Source organism: Saccostrea cucullata, unplaced genomic scaffold (genome assembly GCF_032062105.1).
Source record: "Saccostrea cucullata isolate Sc308-1 unplaced genomic scaffold, CSIRO_AGI_Scuc_v1 ctg198, whole genome shotgun sequence".
NCBI classification, from domain to species: domain Eukaryota; kingdom Metazoa; phylum Mollusca; class Bivalvia; order Ostreida; family Ostreidae; genus Saccostrea; species Saccostrea cuccullata.
In genome coordinates, this window is record NW_026931182.1 from 285,001 (window position 1) to 305,962 (window position 20,962).

Sequence of the window (20,962 nt, forward strand, 5' to 3'; positions counted from 1 at the left end):
GCTGAGGTACATGCACACCCCTACAAATCAATCAGAATTGCGTGGGTTGTCCGAAAACTACCATCCCTATAATACGATCTTGGTTTTTGCAAATAAAAATGATTAAATTAAGACTTTCTCTGTATTGTTTATTAGATATATAATTAAGGAATCCAATGTTCAACGACCATATTTTAATTTTACATATAAATTAGATAAATTAGATAGCCCTATATTTTTAATCACGGTAGCATCAGGGTTTGAGTCAGGTTCAAAATACTCAACCAAATTTACATTTTACAAAATTTTGATTATTGTCGAATTTGTAACACTTTGATTTTCACAATTTTATGTTGAAGTCCAGCGCATGTTTTAATAAGATATTGTAAGATTAATTTGGATTTCAAACAAACTCTTTGGTAAAAATATTCATAAAATTCCTCTCTATTAAGTTAAGATTATGAAATAAAACGAATTTTTAAACTGTATATGTACATTTCGTGAATCATTTGAACATTAAGTTGAATACATTTTAAAGTTTTGTTTAAAGAATGTATGCTCTCTGTAAAGTTATACTGCGTTACTACTGTTAAAAAAAGAAACTCTCCGAGTAATTTTTCTGTGTGCTTTATTAGTTCAACATACCATTATAATTTGACTCATTACTGAATGAGGACTGAATCAATTTTGAGATTTGCGATAACTGTCAAACAGAATGAATTCCCGGTCATACACGTCTAAATATCCGAATTTGCATAAATTATATTTGATCTTTAAAATGATAAATAAATACTGTCAGAAAATGACAAACCTTTACAAAAGGTTTTCAATACGTTTAAATAAGTTCAATCTAATTAGGTCGCGGGATTATTTTTGTTTTCAACCTGTGTAAAGTGCAAGTGGCTCTTTAGAACAAAGCAATTGAAGGACAAGGTATAGCAATTTTAGGATAAATTTCGTTATACTGTCAGGAACTAAATTGCACTATTGTACTTTCACAGCATTGCAAGAAACCACCATCACACTCAATTTGAATAAACAACAAATCACTCATAGGTACTGTAAACCAACTTTTATTCGCAAATTTATTTCGCGATTTACCAGATATAAACTACATGTAGTTTGGGACGAATAATTTTCACGATCAAACCATTTTTGATCCGTAGTTAGTAGACACATACACTTTAAGGACAGGTTCGCTGCGAGAAATATTCGCGATGACAAGGATCTCTCGAACTTCGGGAAAATTTCTCGCACGCGAATTAAAATTGGTTTACAGTATGTTGTACGTTGCCACTAAAATATTTTTTTAACTGAGAAAGACAGGATACCTTGGTATAATATAATTAGCGTATATTATAAACATAACGTATATATTATACATTTTTATCCGATGGGCCATTTCATTACATTCATATATTTCATTACAAGGAATTTGAAACTACGAGATACTGATTATCTAATCAGTCATCCAGGTTGGCGACAAAAGGATATTTGTATCGCGTATGTTTGACTGAAGAGTTATTAAATAATTTAATGTAGAAAAGAATGTATTCGAATTAACGTTAATACTGTATTATACCCTCTACGAGTAATCCTCTACTTTCTAGAATTTATAGATATGACAAGGCTTTATAAGCAGCTGTTATCTTTTACAAAGTGTCAGACTGAAGTTACAGATTTCTTTTTGAAAGTAGATTTGGAGATAAACACATGGAATTTAAAATTAAATTACAATCAAATTACATGTTGCAATGCTAAATAATGTATAGCAGATAGAGTAATTATTAAAAAAAACTTGCCCACTTTAGCGTTCTCGATGAAATATGAAATTGAATGTCTTGAATCGTCTTCACCTTTGACCTGTAAATAACGTACACATTTTTATGGAATATGGAAACGTGTGTAAATTCAAGTTATGAGGATTAAATTGTTGTGGGGTTTATTATTTTGACAAAGTACAGCTAAGATGTTTTTTTTATTTGAGTGTCGATGAATTCTTTCTATAATTAGAAATCAGGGAACCATCCTCTCTGCTATCTGACAGGTAGATTATGTGCCGGGTTTCCTAAATTTTGTTAAGATATAAATCGGCAGTCATACCGAAGGAGAGATTATCATTTATGTAAGAGAAAGACCAAACCTGCAAGTCTGTCTCTCATCACTACTAATTCCACATCTTCCCTCTTGCAATTAACACAAAATAAACTTTACCGGTTTCATTTTAAATTCACTTGTGACGACTTATTGAGTTCAATTTTCAGAAATTCTGACAATAAATTGCTTGAATACATGTACAAATACACCTTAAGTTTTCAAAATCAACAACGTATATAACTTATAATGATTGTCCGTAAAGTTCGTAGGCAATATTTATAATACAGTCTTAGTTTTTGTAAATAAAAATGTATAGGATTTGAGATTTGATTAAGACTTAATTAAGCAACACCACTTATTCAATTGTTGAAAATATAGATATTGTAGAATTAGGTTAAAGACTGGTTATTTTTTTTTTTAAAGTTTGTCACTTTTTATGGGTATCCGGGATTCTGAATCCTCTTAATAACTGTGTCTTTCAATTTCAAGTGGACTTGGATTTTGAAGAAGGCTCAAGTGTTCTGCGGTTAAAGGGATAATTTTGATTTTTATATCCCTTCCTGAATATTCACTCATATTAAGATGTAATCACTTGTCAATTACAGGGACAAGAATCTCGATTTATACCGTCTCATTATATGGACCGATATTTCCACGTCATACAGGGAAATTGAAACTGTGGCATAAGGTTCAGTCCTCATTCAGCAATGAGAACAACAATTAATATATAAGATATAAGGTTATTGCAAATGAGCTCATTGTGCATTTGTAATTAATTTCACTACTCCTTATTCGTTTAATCACCACTTTTCAAATGTAGATAAGAGGTTAAAGAATCAGCAGTAAGCTAAACAAAGGAGAGCCAGATTGACAATGTTGAATATGCTCACGGAAACACATTTTTAAAACTACAGCTGTACACTAGTATCATACATGTACTACATGTTCATGTATCAATACCTAATTATGCATAACACATAGAGTAATTAGAAGGAAAAAGCTTACCTGTTCAATTGTTCATCAACGAAATTTGAAAATAAAAGGGTATTTTCGGATCGCTGTGACTTTGACCTGTTTTAAAACAAAATACAATTATAACGGCATAAATTTTCATCAAAAATTCCAAAACCTTATTAAAATGAACTATTAACAAATGATCTACATTCAGACAATCTAATACCCTTCTATTTTTCAAATAGGCTGTTATTTAACATCCCCCCCCCGAGGGTGTATAAGGGATCCAGTACGAGGGAAGCTTGTGTGCCTCTGTTAACAATATAAAGAAATTTTCTCTCTCTATGTATCCATTATTTAATATTCACCTGTTTACTTTCTGCAGGAAAAGTACATGAACATGAACGATAATGATCTTCAAAATAATACAAAAAAAAACACACACACATACACAATCATAAAGTCTTCTTAAAATATTTTCTGACATGTACCCTGTATGCCGGCCAAGGGTCCCTACATTACCGTTTCCAATTACAACTGTGCACCTTAGAATTATCTTTTTTTACAAACAATTCACGTATCTGTTATATCTAAGTAAAAGTCGCATTTCTATTTTCTGTAATTTCTATATTCTGTTCCATGAGATTCACAAGCAATGAAAAAACTAGAGGTACTGTGAGCGATGAGCTCACTAAATGATACCCCCGCCTCCATATAGTTATAGTGGCAAAGTCCATGTTTTCCTGTGGCCGGGGAACCCAAAATATGTGTCGGATCAAAAAGTAAAATAGGAGGTGCACAATGGCAATATGTAATAAAGATTCTGTGAAAGTTTCATCAAATTTCATTCAGTGGTATGAGAGGAGTTGCGGATAAGAGATGGGTACCCCAAAGCGTAACAGACGGACCGACAGACAGACGGACAGAGGGAGGGACGGACGGACAGACGTACAGACGGACGGAATTAACGATTACTATATACCCTCCCCCTTTTCAAGCGGGGGGTATAATAATAATTATTTCTTATCGTACATGTATACTGTAAACGTGGATATTTTGACGATGTGCTTATTTTGACTATATTGACGATTTTTCTTTTCTCGTCAAAATTTACACTCGTCAAACTTCACATCATATACATAGCGTCACAACGGACATTGACTATTGTACAACTTTACCTCTACATTTTCATGGCTTTTCCAGATTATAACTAGATCAAGGTCATTATTAATTTCTTTTGTAATTAGTTATGAAAACATAGTAATATATAATCACATTTTTAAAAATCATTGAATCAAAACTAGTGTATCAAATACTGCACCGGTAACTTAGCGTCATTATCACGCCGTGCTTGATCTAGTTGATCACCTCAGTCAATCGACCGCTTATAATGAAAACAAATTACTAGAGGGCAATTTATTTAATCAAATCTTACACACGTTGATAGTTTGTGCAATACTTAAATTTTAGTGATTCCGACGCTGCCTTTGTATCCTCGTGAATTCAAAGATTTAAAACTCCTGTTTAAATATTATGTCAAAATTAACACTCGTCAATTTTCGTAAACAAAAAATCGTCAATTTTTCAACTCGTCAATATAACCATGTTTACAGTATGTATGCCTGATTGACAAATTCTTTTCCTGTAGTATGAAGGCGATAGACTCAGTTTTAGCCCATTATATAAACACTAAAATTACAGAGAAATTACTTTTGTTCTTTGTATTAAAACAGAAGAGTCCATAATCCCTCAAATGGCCAGCCTAAATTATACGGCTATGTAAATTGAGAAAAACAGGGTATATTCATACGATCTTTTATTCAATTCTTGACATAAAGAAAGACAGGATATGCTTAAAGATATGTTTAACTTCTTTTTTTTAATAATCAAAAAAGTTTATTGATGAATATTCTTTTTAAATAGAGGAAAATTAAAGATCATTCAAATCATTCTAGATCGAACTTTTGAGAAAAGATTCTATGAAAGGATTGATGCATTTCAAGTGTTTTAACATCTTCTTTCAGCTTTTTATACTCTGCTGAGTTATTGCCCTTTGTACAAGAGTAATTTTAAGAGAAATTATTTTTGTTTTTTGTACAGAAAACAACAGGGACCTGTATCTTGTAACATGTATCTGATTATGTCTAACCTAGAGAATATGGCTATGGTGATAGAGTAAAACAAGGTATGATTATTCTCAGTATATAGTTTGTTCAATGCCAGAAAGAGAAAAATATGTATCAAAATTTTGTTTTGTATACGATATTTAAAAGTTGATAACATTATAGATGGACATCAATTAATTTAGGGAAAAGAAAATAAAAGTTGTCTCTTATATGGGTTGTGTTTCAAGTCTGCTCCTTTTACCTTTCGTCCCATCAGTAAATTAATGACAGTTTTATTGCAGTTTGGATGTACATGTATTTTTCACCAAGTTTGGAAAAAAATCCATTAAGCAGCTTCATAAGCCACATTTTGAAATACTGCATATGTGTGTTGAGATAAAAAATGTTCATAGATGAATAGAATTAATTAAAGAATTGTAACATGAAACCTTGACCATCGACACTTTAAACTTACAGAGAAGCAGGTGTCACTGGAGGATGAGGAGGTGTCCCCTCTGTACAGAACTCATCAAGGGCACAGTCAAAACCTACTTCCTATTTTCTAAAGTAGCTCGTGATCTAAGTTACTGCAGATTTATTTGTTATTTTTTTTTTGAAAGGATTTAAAAAATGTTTTATTATCTTTGTCTAATTATGTTTATGTTCTATTTACAGCAAGTGTTTAACATGCTGCTATTGGAGACGTTTAACATTGTTGCTTAATTAGGAAGTATATTGTAAAATGTGAGATGTTAATGACAATAGCTGGACACCATTAGTCGGTGTGGACAATGGCTGAGGGGGTTTCCCAATTCTATTTTAGTATCACATGACGAAATATAGATTTGTCTCTAAATATAAGGAAAAATGGCAGTTTTTTGCTAATTTGAATCTTACTAGAAAATCTCTTAAATATAAAGCTTTCTACAATATGCCTTCGAAATGAACACTTATTTGTACAGGAATTGCTACAATCACAGGATGAAAATCCACCATTCAGTCGACTGAATGGTGGCTGAATGGCCACTGAATGGTCACTGAAAGGTCACTGAAAAGACCCTTTCCCGTGACCTTTCCGTGATCATTCAGTTACCATTCAATCGACTGAATGGCACATACATTTCAGTGACCTTTCCGTGATCATTCAGTTGAATCATTTTATTGAATAATCGGCTTATTTTTTAACTAAAAAATTTATTTCACTTTTTCCTGGTATAATAGCATTAAATTTATCTAATTCCGAATAAAAAAAAATAGGAAAAAAATTAATACAAGAAAAAAAAAATTGCTCCCATGCCCAGAATCGAATCCTGGTCTCCTGCTTAGGTGTCCACAACCCTTTTTTTTTCTCTTTTAGGTGTCCACAACCTTATCAATTACGCTACGACTTCTTGTTGAGTAATGGGGATTTAAAATCAACTAATTTATAGAAATCGATGGAACAATCAGTTCACCTGTTGTATCGAGGAGCTGCGATGTGTATATATCTTGTATATATTTTGTATATTCTATGTTAGTTGCGCAGATTTTGGGGACAGACTAATTAATTACGCATCTCCTATCGGGATGATGACAATTATTAGAGAAGGGCACCTGTTCCTTTGTCAAAGATTTAAGATCGTTGTAAATTCTCTATCTAGAAACTTAGTAGAATGATTTTATGTAAGCAATATCATTTAGAAAGCTAAAATCTCCCATATATTTTTTTTTCTACAAGAGGCATGTATAAACGATTTATTTATTCTTGTATTAAAAATGAATTTAAAATAATGTCTTTCAAAAATTAAATATCCTGCAGTTTTGACAATGACATAATTAAGAAACGAAATTTATCAGTAATACTTGCGATCTTCCACAAATGGTTTAAATAATATAAATTCTGCCTCATCAATCAAAACTATATATTTCCATGAAAAAAATACACGTATAAGCACTATTGAATGTTATGCATGTATTTAAGTTTTGAATCGGTTATCTGATTGTCATTTTTCATCACTTGAAGAATTTTTGTTTTCTAAATGTAAATAGAAAATTAAAAATCATTTTGAATAAGTCTCACATATTTTATTTTGGGGACAGGCTAATTAATTAAACATCTCCTATCTGAATCTCAATTATTCGAATAATCTATTTTTAGACCATTGTTGATATGAAATGAAACAAGAGTTCATCCTCAATTTTGTCGAAATTATTGTACAAGCACATGTACATTCTGAAAGCATATTGTAGAATGCTTTATATTTGTTAAGACTTTTTATAGGAAGCGTCCAATTAGAACAAAAATGCCATTTTCCTAATATTCAGAGATATATCTATATTTAGCCACCTGATACTAAAAATAGAAAGGGAAATTCGCATCAACCATTATCCATACCAGCTAGTGGTATCCAGATCATGTCATTAATATCTAAAATTTTACAAAATATTTCTTAATTATGCACCAACTACATCTCAAAGTGCCTGAAAAGGTGCAATAATCTACAATTTCTCAATTAATCGAGTAATCTATTTTTAGACCATTGTTGCTATAAAATGAAACAAGAGTCCATCCTCAATATTATAGCAATTTTTGTACAAACACATGTTCATTTTGAAAGCATATTGTAGAAAGCTTCATATTTGTTAGGACTTCTTATATGTAGCTTCCAATTAGAGCAAAAATGCAATTTTTCCTAATATTCAGAGACATCTCTATATTTAGCCACCTGATACTAAAAATAGAAACGGGAATTTCCCTCAACCGTTGTCCATTCAAGCTAATTGTATCCATTTCTTGTCATTAAAATCTCAATTTGTACAACATAAGATCTAATTATGCAGTAATGACATTTAAAACCTTGCCAAAATTTGATTTTTCACATTTTTCTAAAATACATCAATGTATAGACACATGTTACTTAAAATAGGAGCAAAAGCCCACTTACGTTTTGTCATGAAATGACACTACTTATTCCCAAGTATAATAACACACATAAGATTTGGGAAATTTCCGCGAATAATTTTTCTTATTTAGCCTCAAAGATCTCAAAAAATTTCAATTTCCCCATTTTTCAAATTTTTAAAAACCATGTTAGTTTGCATGACCGTTTTCTTACAGGAAGAATATTTCTAGAATAAACGATTATATGCCCTGTGTACCTTAAAATGTCATGTTAACATATATGATCCAATGATTTTTGTAAGAATGTATTAGATACTGATAAATATTCATTTACATTTCCTCAATTTTCATGTTTTCATATAGCCAAAATGAGCCAAAAATGGCCGAATTCAATGGATCCGTTTCCATGGCAACCAAGTTCACGTGTGGAACTTCCGACACCATATTTACTAGTTTTGTACCAAGACACACCTATGGTAAAAATTTCATCAAAATCCGAGACACGTCGTTTCCAAGCCCTATAGTAAATTCGTTGGTGCTTACAGAGAATGCGTGTTAAATGTAACATCTTTTTCAATCTTTAGAAGTTTGACAATTTATTGCATACACACCTACATACACACCTTTACAAAGTCAACCATATATACGTTAGTTGTCTGTACATTTCGTGAAAAGCTTCTAAAACACGGTCTCGGTTATTTTAAATAAAAATGATTAAATTAAAACTTCACCTGTATTGCTTATTAGAAATTACTTTAAGGCATTATATGTACAACGACCATATTTTGTACCTTATCAGTGAATAGTCCAATATTTTTAATCACCTTAGCATTTTCAAAATACTTACCAAAGGAATTTTCAAAATATATATATTTTTATTATTGTCCAATTCATTGCACTTTCATTTTCAAATTTAGATCTAAGGATAGCGCCTATTCTTTAAGATACTGTAAAAAGAAAAAGCAAAATCTGAATTCAAACAAATCCCTCGGTAAAAATAAGAATAAATTTCCTCTTTATTAAATTATGGGAAAAAATTAATTTTTAACTGTATATATGTATCGCATGAACCATTCAACACTAGGTTGAATACATTTTGCAAGGAGTATTTTGTTTAAAGAATGTACATGTATTCCTACGTATCCGTAAAATTATAATGCATTAATATGTTAAAGTTGAAAAGAATTACTCTTTCATAAAATTCGTATCCCTAGTTAAAAAAGAAACCCACTGAGAAATTCTTCTGTGTAATTCATTAGTTCAACATACCATTATGATTTGACTGTTAACTAGATGAGGACTGAATCAAATTTGAGATTTGCTTTAATTTTTAGAAACACAAACAAGAGCATTTAGGATGAATTCTCGGTCACACACTTCTAAATATCCGAATTTGCGTCATTTTGCGTATATTTGATCACATTTTAACTATTTCTCTGAAATAATAAATAAATACTATAAGAAAATCTGTTGATCTGCATGGTTTGTGACCAGTTCATCAAAATTATTTAATGCATCACAACTAATATAGACATTTCTAAGAATGAGAAGAAACTAAAAACTCTTTGCACGATAATATATCGCAGATTAATATACATGCAATATCCTTTCAGGCATTCCTAAAGCAAAATAAAAAGAATCAATCTTAGGTATTTTAATCGACGAACCTCTTGTTTTCCCTGAAATTTCCTTCTTAATATGTACATGTAATACTGAGTCACGTAGCTTATATACAATCATTGAGAGTCACGTGACAACCGCTAAAAATCCAGAATTATATATATAAATTGGGGGTTATGTGACTGTGAACCATAACGATAAATTGATTATTACGTCACAGAATGCAATCGACTTCAAAAATAGGTCACACATCTCAAACAAAACAACAAGTCATAATGAAACATGTAAAGTGAGAATACCACAATTCGAAAACAGCATTTCTCGAACCTTACACAAGGTATTTCTCATTTGATACTTTTAAATAATTTGAAGGAGTAATTACAAAAGATTTCTGACATGTTTAAATGTGTTCAATCTAAGTAGGTTGCGGAGTGATTTTTCTTTTTCAACTTATGTAATGTGGCTCTATAGAACAAAGTTGTTGAAGCACAAGGAATAGCAATTCTAGAAGCAGTTACTACAACATTATTAGTTACAAATGGGAGATCAAGACTGTGAGGAAATTATTTTCCGAAGATTTATTGCGGCGTTTATTATAAATGGACAAGGTAGAACTAAAAATTTCTTAAACTTGTATGTCGATCAATTCTTTCTATAAAAGGACGTCAGGGAACCCTCATCTTTAAAAATTGACATGAAATGAGTCAGGTTTCCTATATTTATTTTTTTTAATATAAAATGACAATAATATTCGGATAAAGCTCAATCCGTAGAGAAAGGACATACATGTACTTCTTAACAACAGCCTCGCTGATCGATGTCATTCTAAAAGCTAATTTTTTTTTTTTGGTTTTGGTATGCGTGCACTATTTTTAGCTACTTCTTGGAAGAGAAACGGACTGTAACCAGTTCTTATTTACGGTAATAGAGCTTATAAATCGATTGTGTCAAGTTTCATCTGTACAATATACATACTGATCTGTGTCCAATTCCGAATTTAACGACACAGATTTAAATCGACTTCAGAAAAGATCACCCAGTTCAAACGAAACAGCAAACTATTATATAACATATACATTGAGGATTAATTTAATTTAATATATAACAGTAGTTCTAGAGCCTAAAGAAAACACCACGTTTGGATTTTTCATGTGATACTTTTAAACACAATTTTAAGGAGTGATTACATAAGAAATTTTGACACGATTAAGTTTGTTCTATCTAATTGTGTCGCGGAATGATTTTTCCTTTCAGCTTGTGTTACTTGGCTCTTTATAACAAAGTTGTTAAAAGGACAAGGGATAACAATTAAAGAAGCAGGAACTTTAACTTTGAAGGTGATGAATTTCATCATATGTTAAGTTGCAAAAAGTTGAAAGAAACTTGTATATTCCCAAATATTGTACGACAACACCACCAATTTTTCATTCAAATGAAATGGTTTCTTCCTAAAATGTAGGCTTATTATAAAACTATTTATCGTTTATAACATTGTTAATAAGAGAGTCAAACCTGGTTATCAATAGTAGAAGTTTAATATTGTAATCACAATACGTATATATAGCACGTTTTGTGTTACTGGGTATATATTTGCTTCTTCTATGTCAATGGTGTAATTGTTAAAATTGTTTTATGTTACTTTGATCTCTACATTGTTAAATAACAACCAAAAGTATATTACATTGGTTTGTTATAATTTTGTGAGATTTGTGTAATAATGGATAACAATTAAACATGGCTTTAATGATTGCTCAAGTGTTTGAGAGTATTGGCAAGTGTATAGTGAACCATAGAGGATTTTCACTTTCTCACATTATTGTTTGTTTTGAAGGAAAAAAAAATAAAAGAATAATGAAGGAGAACGACAATGCAATGGGGGTAATTTGAAAAATGTATGACCATGTTTTCGATTTGATTTTATTATCCTATAAATGAAGAGATGAGAGTTCTTTTAACATTAACACAGATAGATTAAAATTAATATTAACTCCCTTAAATATGCTATATCAAATCTAAATCTTGTGCACATTATATAAAAAAGTCCACAAAGTTTATTTAACAAGGAATATTGATGGAGTGGAGTGTAGGGCATGAATATTTTTATATATACACACATGAAAGTCTCCGTACATATATGTACATTTAGATCCATGCATCTATTAATATTTTATTAAGCTAAAAAGGTTATTCAAACATCACCAATGTTCCCTTTTGCCTGGGTGTGGCAATACTAGATCAGCTTTAAATTTATAATACTTCAAACAAAAGGGCTAAAATGAGTTATCTTCTACTCACAAGCCGACAGAATACTATATTGGTTTGATATCAATCAGACGTCGCTATATTTTAGGGTAAATTACTTGTTAAATGCACTTTTGTATCAATTGTCGTGTTTTGAAAGCTAATGTCCAGTACAAAATCTTATATATGTATCTGCAAGACGTCTGAAGGTTTTAATCTGACAATATGTTTCTTATGAGAGCACATTTTTCGACTATTTCTACAGATTCACACATGCTAAAATCTACGTTATTGATAGCGTGTCATGACATGTTTCATAGGATATTACCTTGGTTTCAGAATTAAGAACAGGCGTTTCCTGACGATAAGGGGGATAGATCCTAATCGATTCTACAATTGGGTCGGTGTACATTTATATGCACATCAAAGATATGCTTTTTAGCTTCCTATTGTTATCAAAATATTGAAGCTACCTCTCTTCAGAAAGGCGTGTGTTAACAAGTGAATACAGAGGAAATACAATCATTGGTGTCAATGTTTAAAAGGTAAAGTATTGACAAAAAATAAAATTTACGAGAAAATTAAATAACTTACCTGAACTAGTGTTAAAAAGATGGACCTCCTTAATTTAAATCTCTAGCTCTTTCACAGTAAGCTTAATTTTTTAACACGTTATGATATCACGATGGCACGAGACCCACTGTGGTCTAGCCGCTGGGTAAATCTCCGTCTCCTGAAAAAATGAAACAAGGAAATGAAATGTCGAGAGCTTTTGCTCTTCCCCCAAAGTAGTTTTCTTTCAACGCAAATGAATCCCACGAAGGAAACTGCACAGTGTCTATGAACATGATTAAAGAGGTCTTATGCAATAAAAAATTGTTCCCTTGGATTTGCCCACTCATAAAAACATTTGTCAGTGATATTTAAGTAAACATTCTGTCGCCTAGAGTTGGGACGTTTTCTGCTAATGTGACATGCATTGCGCACTGATTAAGATAAGGAAACCTTTTATACCTTAATCATTACTTGTTTAATGTCTAAACTTACTGAACCTTCGTACAAAAAAAATGAATCCATTCATGAAACCAATTATCTGTAAACACTCTAACATAACCATTTGTTATTTGTTCATTCTTGTGAATTTCATGGGATGTCAGTGAGGTAGCCATTCCAGCGAACTCATCTTGTTTTGGATCTTCCATTATTGGGATCTTTGGCACGTACGTTGGGGGAAATAAGCATCTGTTGATTTTATTTCCCACCCTTGTTTAGAAGGGTGGGAAATTGTTGGTATATTTCAGTAGCATATCACACATCTATATGTGTGAAATAAATAAAAATGTATAATTATTCTATATATATTAAAAGTTTGCAAGAAAGTCCAAAAAATGAAAGAACAGTCATCTGATAGGTGGAGGGATATTTAAGTGAGTCAGTCTATTTGAGGAATTATATCATCTTTGTAATCTAATGTTGGTATCTTTGTGTTATGTTATCTTTGTTTCGAAATTTTGTTGTAAGATCTATACGTGAATAAGGTACATGTATCTCAATGTGAATAAAGTACATGTATCTCAATGTGAATAAGGTACATGTATCTCAATGTGAATAAGGTACATGTATATCAATGTGAATAAGGTACATGTATCTCAATGTGAATAAGGTACATGTATATCAATGTGAATAAGGTACATGTATCTCAATGTGAATAAGGTACATGTATATCAATGTGAATAAGGTACACGTATCTCAATGTGAATAAGGTACATGTATCTCAATGTGAATAAGGTACATGTATCTCAATGTGAATAAGGTACATGTATCTCAATGTGAATAAGGTACATGTATCTCAATGTGAATAAAGTACATGTATATCAATGTGAATAAGGTACATGTATCTCAATGTGAATAAAGTACATGTATCTCAATGTGAATAAAGTACATGTATCTCAATGTGAATAAGGTACATGTATCTCAATGTGAATAAGGTACATGTATATCAATGTGAATAAGGTACATGTATCTCAATGTGAATAAGGTACATGTATCTCAATGTGAATAAGGTACATGTATCTCAATGTGAATAAGGTACATGTATATCAATGTGAATAAGGTACATGTATCTCAATGTGAATAAGGTACATGTATCTCAATGTGAATAAGGTACATGTATCTCAATGTGAATAAGGTACATGTATCTCAATGTGAATAAGGTACATGTATATCAATGTGAATAAGGTACATGTATCTCAATGTGAATAAGGTACATGTATCTCAATGTGAATAAGGTACATGTATCTCAATGTGAATAAGGTACATGTATCTCAATGTGAATAAGGTACATGTATCTCAATGTGAATAAGGTACATGTATATCAATGTGAATAAGGTACATGTATCTCAATGTGAATAAGGTACATGTATATCAATGTGAATAAGGTACATGTATCTCAATGTGAATAAGGTACATGTATCTCAATGTGAATAAGGTACATGTATATCAATGTGAATAAGGTACATGTATCTCAATGTGAATAAAGTACATGTATCTCAATGTGAATAAGGTACATGTATCTCAATGTGAATAAGGTACATGTATCTCAATGTGAATAAGGTACATGTATATCAATGTGAATAAGGTACATGTATCTCAATGTGAATAAGGTACATGTATCTCAATGTGAATAAGGTACATGTATATCAATGTGAATAAGGTACATGTATCTCAATGTGAATAAGGTACATGTATCTCAATGTGAATAAGGTACATGTATCTCAATGTGAATAAGGTACATGTATCTCAATGTGAATAAGGTACATGTATATCAATGTGAATAAGGTACATGTATCTCAATGTGAATAAAGTACATGTATCTCAATGTGAATAAGGTACATGTATATCAATGTGAATAAGGTACATGTATCTCAATGTGAATAAGGTACATGTATCTCAATGTGAATAAGGTACATGTATATCAATGTGAATAAGGTACATGTATCTCAATGTGAATAAAGTACATGTATATCAATGTGAATAAGGTACATGTATCTCAATGTGAATAAGGTACATGTATCTCAATGTGAATTAAGTACATGTATCTCAATGTGAATAAAGTACATGTATATCAATGTGAATAAGGTACATGTATCTCAATGTGAATAAAGTACATGTATCTCAATGTGAATAAAGTACATGTATCTCAATGTGAATAAACTACATGTATCTCAATGTGAATAAAGTACATGTATATCGCATTCTTCTGATTTCAGATATCTTCATTATTTCAATCATTTTCACATTCTAATATTACTAGGAGAATGATTACAATCTTTTATAAGATAGAGTACAGTGGCGGATTTAATAGGGGTGCACCCGGCGCGCGCGCCCCCTAAAATTATCAAAATTAACGTAAATCACAGTTTCGTCTAGAAATGTAAATATATCTACTTGATAGACCTCATTTTTACCCTCAAAATATGTAGAACCCTGGACCCACTGGGGGCCTCAAGGCGGCCCCAGACCCCTTGCCTAATTTAGGCGCCCCCTCTAACTTCAATACCTGGATCCGCACTTAGAGTAAGTAAAAACTCTTTACAGGGAGAAAAATTTTATCATTCGTTGATTTCCTATGTTATATGGTATTTATGTACCTCTCATACGATAAAAACAACCTTCACCTAGCTTTAACGAGAAATTGAGATGATTAACAAAATAAGCAAAACGTCCGCTTGAAAAACTAAAGCAAACCGTTTATGCTTTTCTAGAGATGTTGTCCTTTAATTGAAGTCATGTCCTATCACTTCTTATTAGAAATATGTTAAAGGGAACAATAATTTAGACCCCATAAAGCGCAGAAATTATTCCTTATGCTGCATGTGCATGTACATGTGAGAATATCATATATACATATTATGTACGCATGAAAATCGTCTTAGTTTTCTTTCATTGCAGCAGAGAGATAAAATAATATAGTGCATAATTATAGGAAATGCTATGAAATCAAAACTGATCTCTGGGATGTACAAATGTAATCCATTTAGCATGTATGCTGTATTGCTAAGACAATCGATTATAATTTAGGCAGAATGCTTTAGGTGCTGAAACAAGATATTTTAATGAATTTCGCTAAACAAAGGCTAGAAATAATGCTGCGTAATGCATAATAGTACATGTAACTGCTTTTATGGTTTTTTTGATGATATATATTATCTTTTAGTTTTATTAATGCTGTGTAATATAAAAACACGTAAAACGTTAAACTAAATTGATTATTCGATGTTAAAATTATTCTTATGTATATTTGATTCAAAATTATTTGGAGGTCACGGTTCATTTGTTACCGTTTCATTTTTACATATTTGGTCACATATTTCAGAAATATGCCTGAAAGTTTAGTCTTAAATCGAACTGTGACATACAGTCGTGATTTTTTATTATTCCAAATCATTGAAAATTCTCAAGTATATTAGTTGATCTGGTTAAAATTACCTTGAAACATTATGGGAGGCTGGGGTATAATTTATTGAGCTCATTGCTCACAGCACCTCTAGTTTGGTCAAATTTAGCGGACAGTTCCATTACATTTTTTTGGTAGTCTGTTTTTTTAAAGATTGTCTCATCATGATTGATAAAGTAGGATAATCTTAGAATCTATTGATACCATAACAAGTAGTTCATGCTTATCTTTGAAATTAAATGAAGGGAAATGAATGGGGCTTTGAATAGGAGTCTATCAAGATTACGCGCTACACTTGTTTTAAAAATGGACCTTAAAACCAGTAAAAGTGTTTTAAGTGCCATTTTCCTATCAACAACGAATGAGAGCAATTCATTTTGTTTGATCAGTCGATCGAATTACCCTCGACTGTTAAACATAAGGATTAACAAATAATATGCTTCATATTTCTATATTATCTGTTGAGAGCTGTCATTAAAGTTGACATTGTGATTATTTCACACAATCAAAGACATTTCCGGACAAGCGTTATTGAAATATTAGACACTAGTGGAGATCAAACATAAAAGAAGACCTTTTGCCTCATTAATATAATCAAATTTAATGTAAACAAATCAATGTGGCATACCACATTGAGCCCATTTTAACTGTGCTGCTGTTCTATATTTACACTTGAATAATAAATGTGTTTAAGACAGTTTCAACAAATTTGATTCAATTGTAAACAGAATGTAGATATTAGATATTTACTTCGACCACAATGTGAAATACAAGTAAATTATGCAACTTAGATAAAAACAACATCATATTTTAATAAATACCTTGAATTATCTTGTTTGAAATAACATCGGGTATTGTGTTTAAGGTTATCTATGAGTGGGAAGACAATCTCTTGAAAAAAAAAAGACATGTCCTTATTTGATTGTTGGTGGTAAGGGAAGCAGATATAAAAGCTTTCTGAAATTGGAATCGAAATAATCGATTAGATGTTTCCATATAATACTAATCAACCATTAAAACAAAATTATCATAACACATGTATTGTGTGGATATTGTGATTTATTATATTTCATGTATTTGATGACATGAAAAAAAATATCTTTTTATAAATTTTTAACCCATTTATAATCCCGTACGAGATTAAAAACGGATTTGAGAAACTTGTATGTAAACTTTGTTCATATCATAAACTTTCTTTTGCAAACATTTTAACAGTTAATATGAAGTATTTGTTGCCTCTCCCCTTAAAATGTGCTTTAGGAATAAATTAAAAAATAAATATATAAATTCTTTAGGATTGAGAAACAAATTAATCAGATGTTATGATTTTATCTTTTTTTAATAATAAAAAAAAATTAATAATAAATAAGTTATGGCTGTTAGAATTAATGGATTTCATCCGGGTGATAACAGCATTTCAAACCCAAATGTATCTCTTTATACACTTCTATTTATTCTGCCTCATTAATTTCAAAACGCTAGTTTTTATTCGAAAGAAACCAATACCTGTCACGCCATTTGATTTAATCATTGAGGGTTACAGACCCGTGGCCAGAAGTTTTGAAAGGAGTCAATCATTTAGCTAAAATGAATTATATTGGTACACTGTATCCTATATGTAACTGATGAGTTTGCAGTTTTTGCATCTCATATATCTTATATAAAAAAGAACCGTCTAATGACAATGTACTAAAAATTAAGAATACAGTCATTGTAATAAAATCTCTTAACTACTCATTTACTACAAAAAGGTAAGGTTCGATGAAGAGCGTAAACTTATATATATCAGCAAATGTATTTTTAACGTGTAAAACAAAGATTGTAAGGAAGTAAGGAATTATCAAAAGAATTTTAAAACATATTTACATTTTCTGTCCTCGTTTTAGGGAGTTTAAGAGTATTAAAATGCTGTTCATCCCAAGAACACAGTTATTCATACCACCATTTGCCCCTGGTTGAGTAAAAAGAAATATATGATACCTCTTAACAGAGTTTCTTTACATTTTTACTTTTCTTGAGTTCATTCCTATAAAAAATGTGTTACTGTTTGAGACTTGGTGCAGAAGTGTGCGTATAAAAAGTGTCACTTTCTGCTTCAGTCGAAGAGTATTGCGTTGGTTTTATAAATAGAATAATCAAGACATGATCGTAGAGATCCGATGAGGAGAGGGAATAATTTCCCCGAAATGTAATTAGATACCTAAATGAAATAAATTACTATATGCATGTGCCCCCTTTATTCATCATCACTGAGGATTTAATTTTTCACCTTCATTGTACCACTTACCAAAATGGATATACATATGTATTTATTTTTGTCCCTCTAAACCGATTTTCTTCCCACAGGCATTTAAATTGCATTTAAGCACTATATGAGATTTGTTCAAGAATTAGTACTGTATATCACAAAAAACCTACATGTATTTAATCTGAGATCTAGTTAATATATGGGTGATGAAAATGCTAACTATACTTTATTTTCTTCAATTTGTTGATTACTCTTACCTTATTTACAGCTGCGTTGTTATGTTCAGAAGATTAACCCTTGGAATATGATTTGAAAAAAGTTGAATCTACTCAACTTTTTTAGGATACTAACATATCACCTAACATGACTACTCACAGTTTTGTTGTTCATAAAAAAGATTTTTTAAACACGGTAAAATTGAAGGTTTCTAACTTAATTTTTTTTTTGCTCAGTGATTCTTGAGAAGATATTTTCAAAGATGATATCAATTTTCTTTTAATTCTTAATTATCTCCCCTTACTGCAGAGCATTGACCCCTTATTTTCACAGAAATGAATTCCCTTCACCAAGGATACTTTGAAATAAGTTTATTTGAAATTGGTCTAGTAGGTTTTTGAGAAGAAATAAAAAAAGGAAATGTTAACAGACAGAGAGACAGCAGGACTAATAGAGAGACGGACATCAGGCAAAATTTGGCCAGAAAAGCCCACTTAAAAGCATTTGGTTAATATTCTTTTTCAACGAAATGCCACTACACTGAATATGTTGTTTTTTTTTCAAAATTCAAAAAAAAATCGTTTGATATATAAAGGTACATTACAGTGTTTTATTCTGCAAATCCCTCTCCCCCCTTAAAAAAAGAAAGAAACCAGGAAAAAATTTTCCTTCACAAGCCAATTGATTTAGAATTAAATAGACCCATCATTCATTACATCAATCATTTGCTCTTAAATAAAAATTTTTAGGCAATCACTTAGTGCCGATCTAAAGCACTGTTGAGTGTTATAAATCGTGTTATTGATCCCCTCAAAGCAGATTTGTTTCTGCTCTATTTGTAGAAAAAATGGCTTCATGTTACAAGTCTAGACAAACAGTGAAGTAAGTAGGCTAGCAATGTCTGAATGAATTATTTGATTTCAATGTGATAAAACAACACCTGTTAATCATAAATTTCACACTTTGTACTTTCTACAAATATACATCGACCATTGCTTTAACACTTTTTAGATACAAAAAAAACCTTAATATGTCCTGGATACAGAGTATCTAAAACATGATCCTCCATTGTGTTCATGTTTTTCTTCACCCTAAATCTGCACTTATGAAATCACTTCTGTACCATGTGTACCTACCTATGTTTTTTTTTTATTTTATATTTTTTTTATGTTCGTTTGACAAGTTTGAGTGGAAACGAATAAGAACATAAATGAATGAGACGAGTGGTATTGTATTTACAGCAAAGTTGGATATATGAACATGATGAAAGAGTGAAGGTTTCTATGGGGCCAAGTGTGGGTTATCTTCTTAAGGAAAACAAATAACACAATATTGTTGAATTGTTTATAAGATGCAAACAAAAGGAATGCAAAATAAACCATATCGTAAATATCATACCGAACATAGCGTTAGCCTCTTTAGCTTATTGTATTTATGTTACAGTAAATATGTAAAATCAGGAATTTCATGTATTTTTTGTATTTTAGGAAATACATAAAATTCCTATTTTGTTTAGGAAATACAAATATTTATTGATTTCAGTTAGGAAATACACGTATTTACTGATTTCAGTTGCATAAAGAAACTGAAAGTCTGATATTTCCTCAAAAGAATGTATTGAAATAGAACAAGCATATATCTATGATAAAACAATTATGAAGTTCAACTCACCAAGCCCTCGTGTTGTCCTGCTTAGGGTTTACTTTTTCTTTCCTAGAGCACAGTGGTCAGACGTTTAGAATCCCAACCAAAAAAGGGCGTCAATTCTCTAAGGTACGCTCATAGATTGACCTGGAAAAGTAAAACACAAAACTTTATTTTATGATCTTTAAAAAAAAGTTAAATTCTAAACCTGTCCTAAAGGTGCTATTGATCTATTTCCATCCTATTATTTAGAATAGTTTTTTTCTTTTAGTCGATGTATATACATGTACCTGTATTCTACACAGATATACCAAGGAGTACATATATTTCAGCATGAAACCGGATTTAAAAAAAAACTTCAAATAAGATTCAAATAATTAACATGATTAATAAGAGTTTTTAATTTACTGTTTATTGTCAATTTTTAAAGCTTTAAAACAAAAATTAATGATTTATAGTGCAATACTGGTGCTGAAGAAAGACTAGATATTGCAGATACTTTAACATAGACAAATTGCCCT

The 20,962-nt window shown here is 30.9% G+C and overlaps 2 long non-coding RNA genes across 2 annotated transcripts in view; one reads left to right on the forward strand and one right to left on the reverse strand.

Moving 5' to 3' along the window:
- LOC134231698 (uncharacterized) overlaps positions 1-5,709 on the forward strand; it is a 6,612-nt gene extending 903 nt beyond the window's left edge. Inside the window, exons 2-3 of the long non-coding RNA XR_009984602.1 lie at positions 5,131-5,215; positions 5,613-5,709. This is a non-coding gene — a long non-coding RNA (uncharacterized LOC134231698). The remainder of the gene's footprint in view (positions 1-5,130; positions 5,216-5,612) is intronic.
- On the reverse strand, positions 1,781-20,583 carry LOC134231699 (uncharacterized). The gene is made up of 4 exons (XR_009984603.1): positions 20,469-20,583; positions 12,472-12,610; positions 3,082-3,147; positions 1,781-1,842 (listed from the first exon to the last, which is right to left on the reverse strand). It is a non-coding gene; the product is annotated as an uncharacterized LOC134231699 (long non-coding RNA).
- Positions 20,584-20,962: the final 379 nt, after the last annotated feature.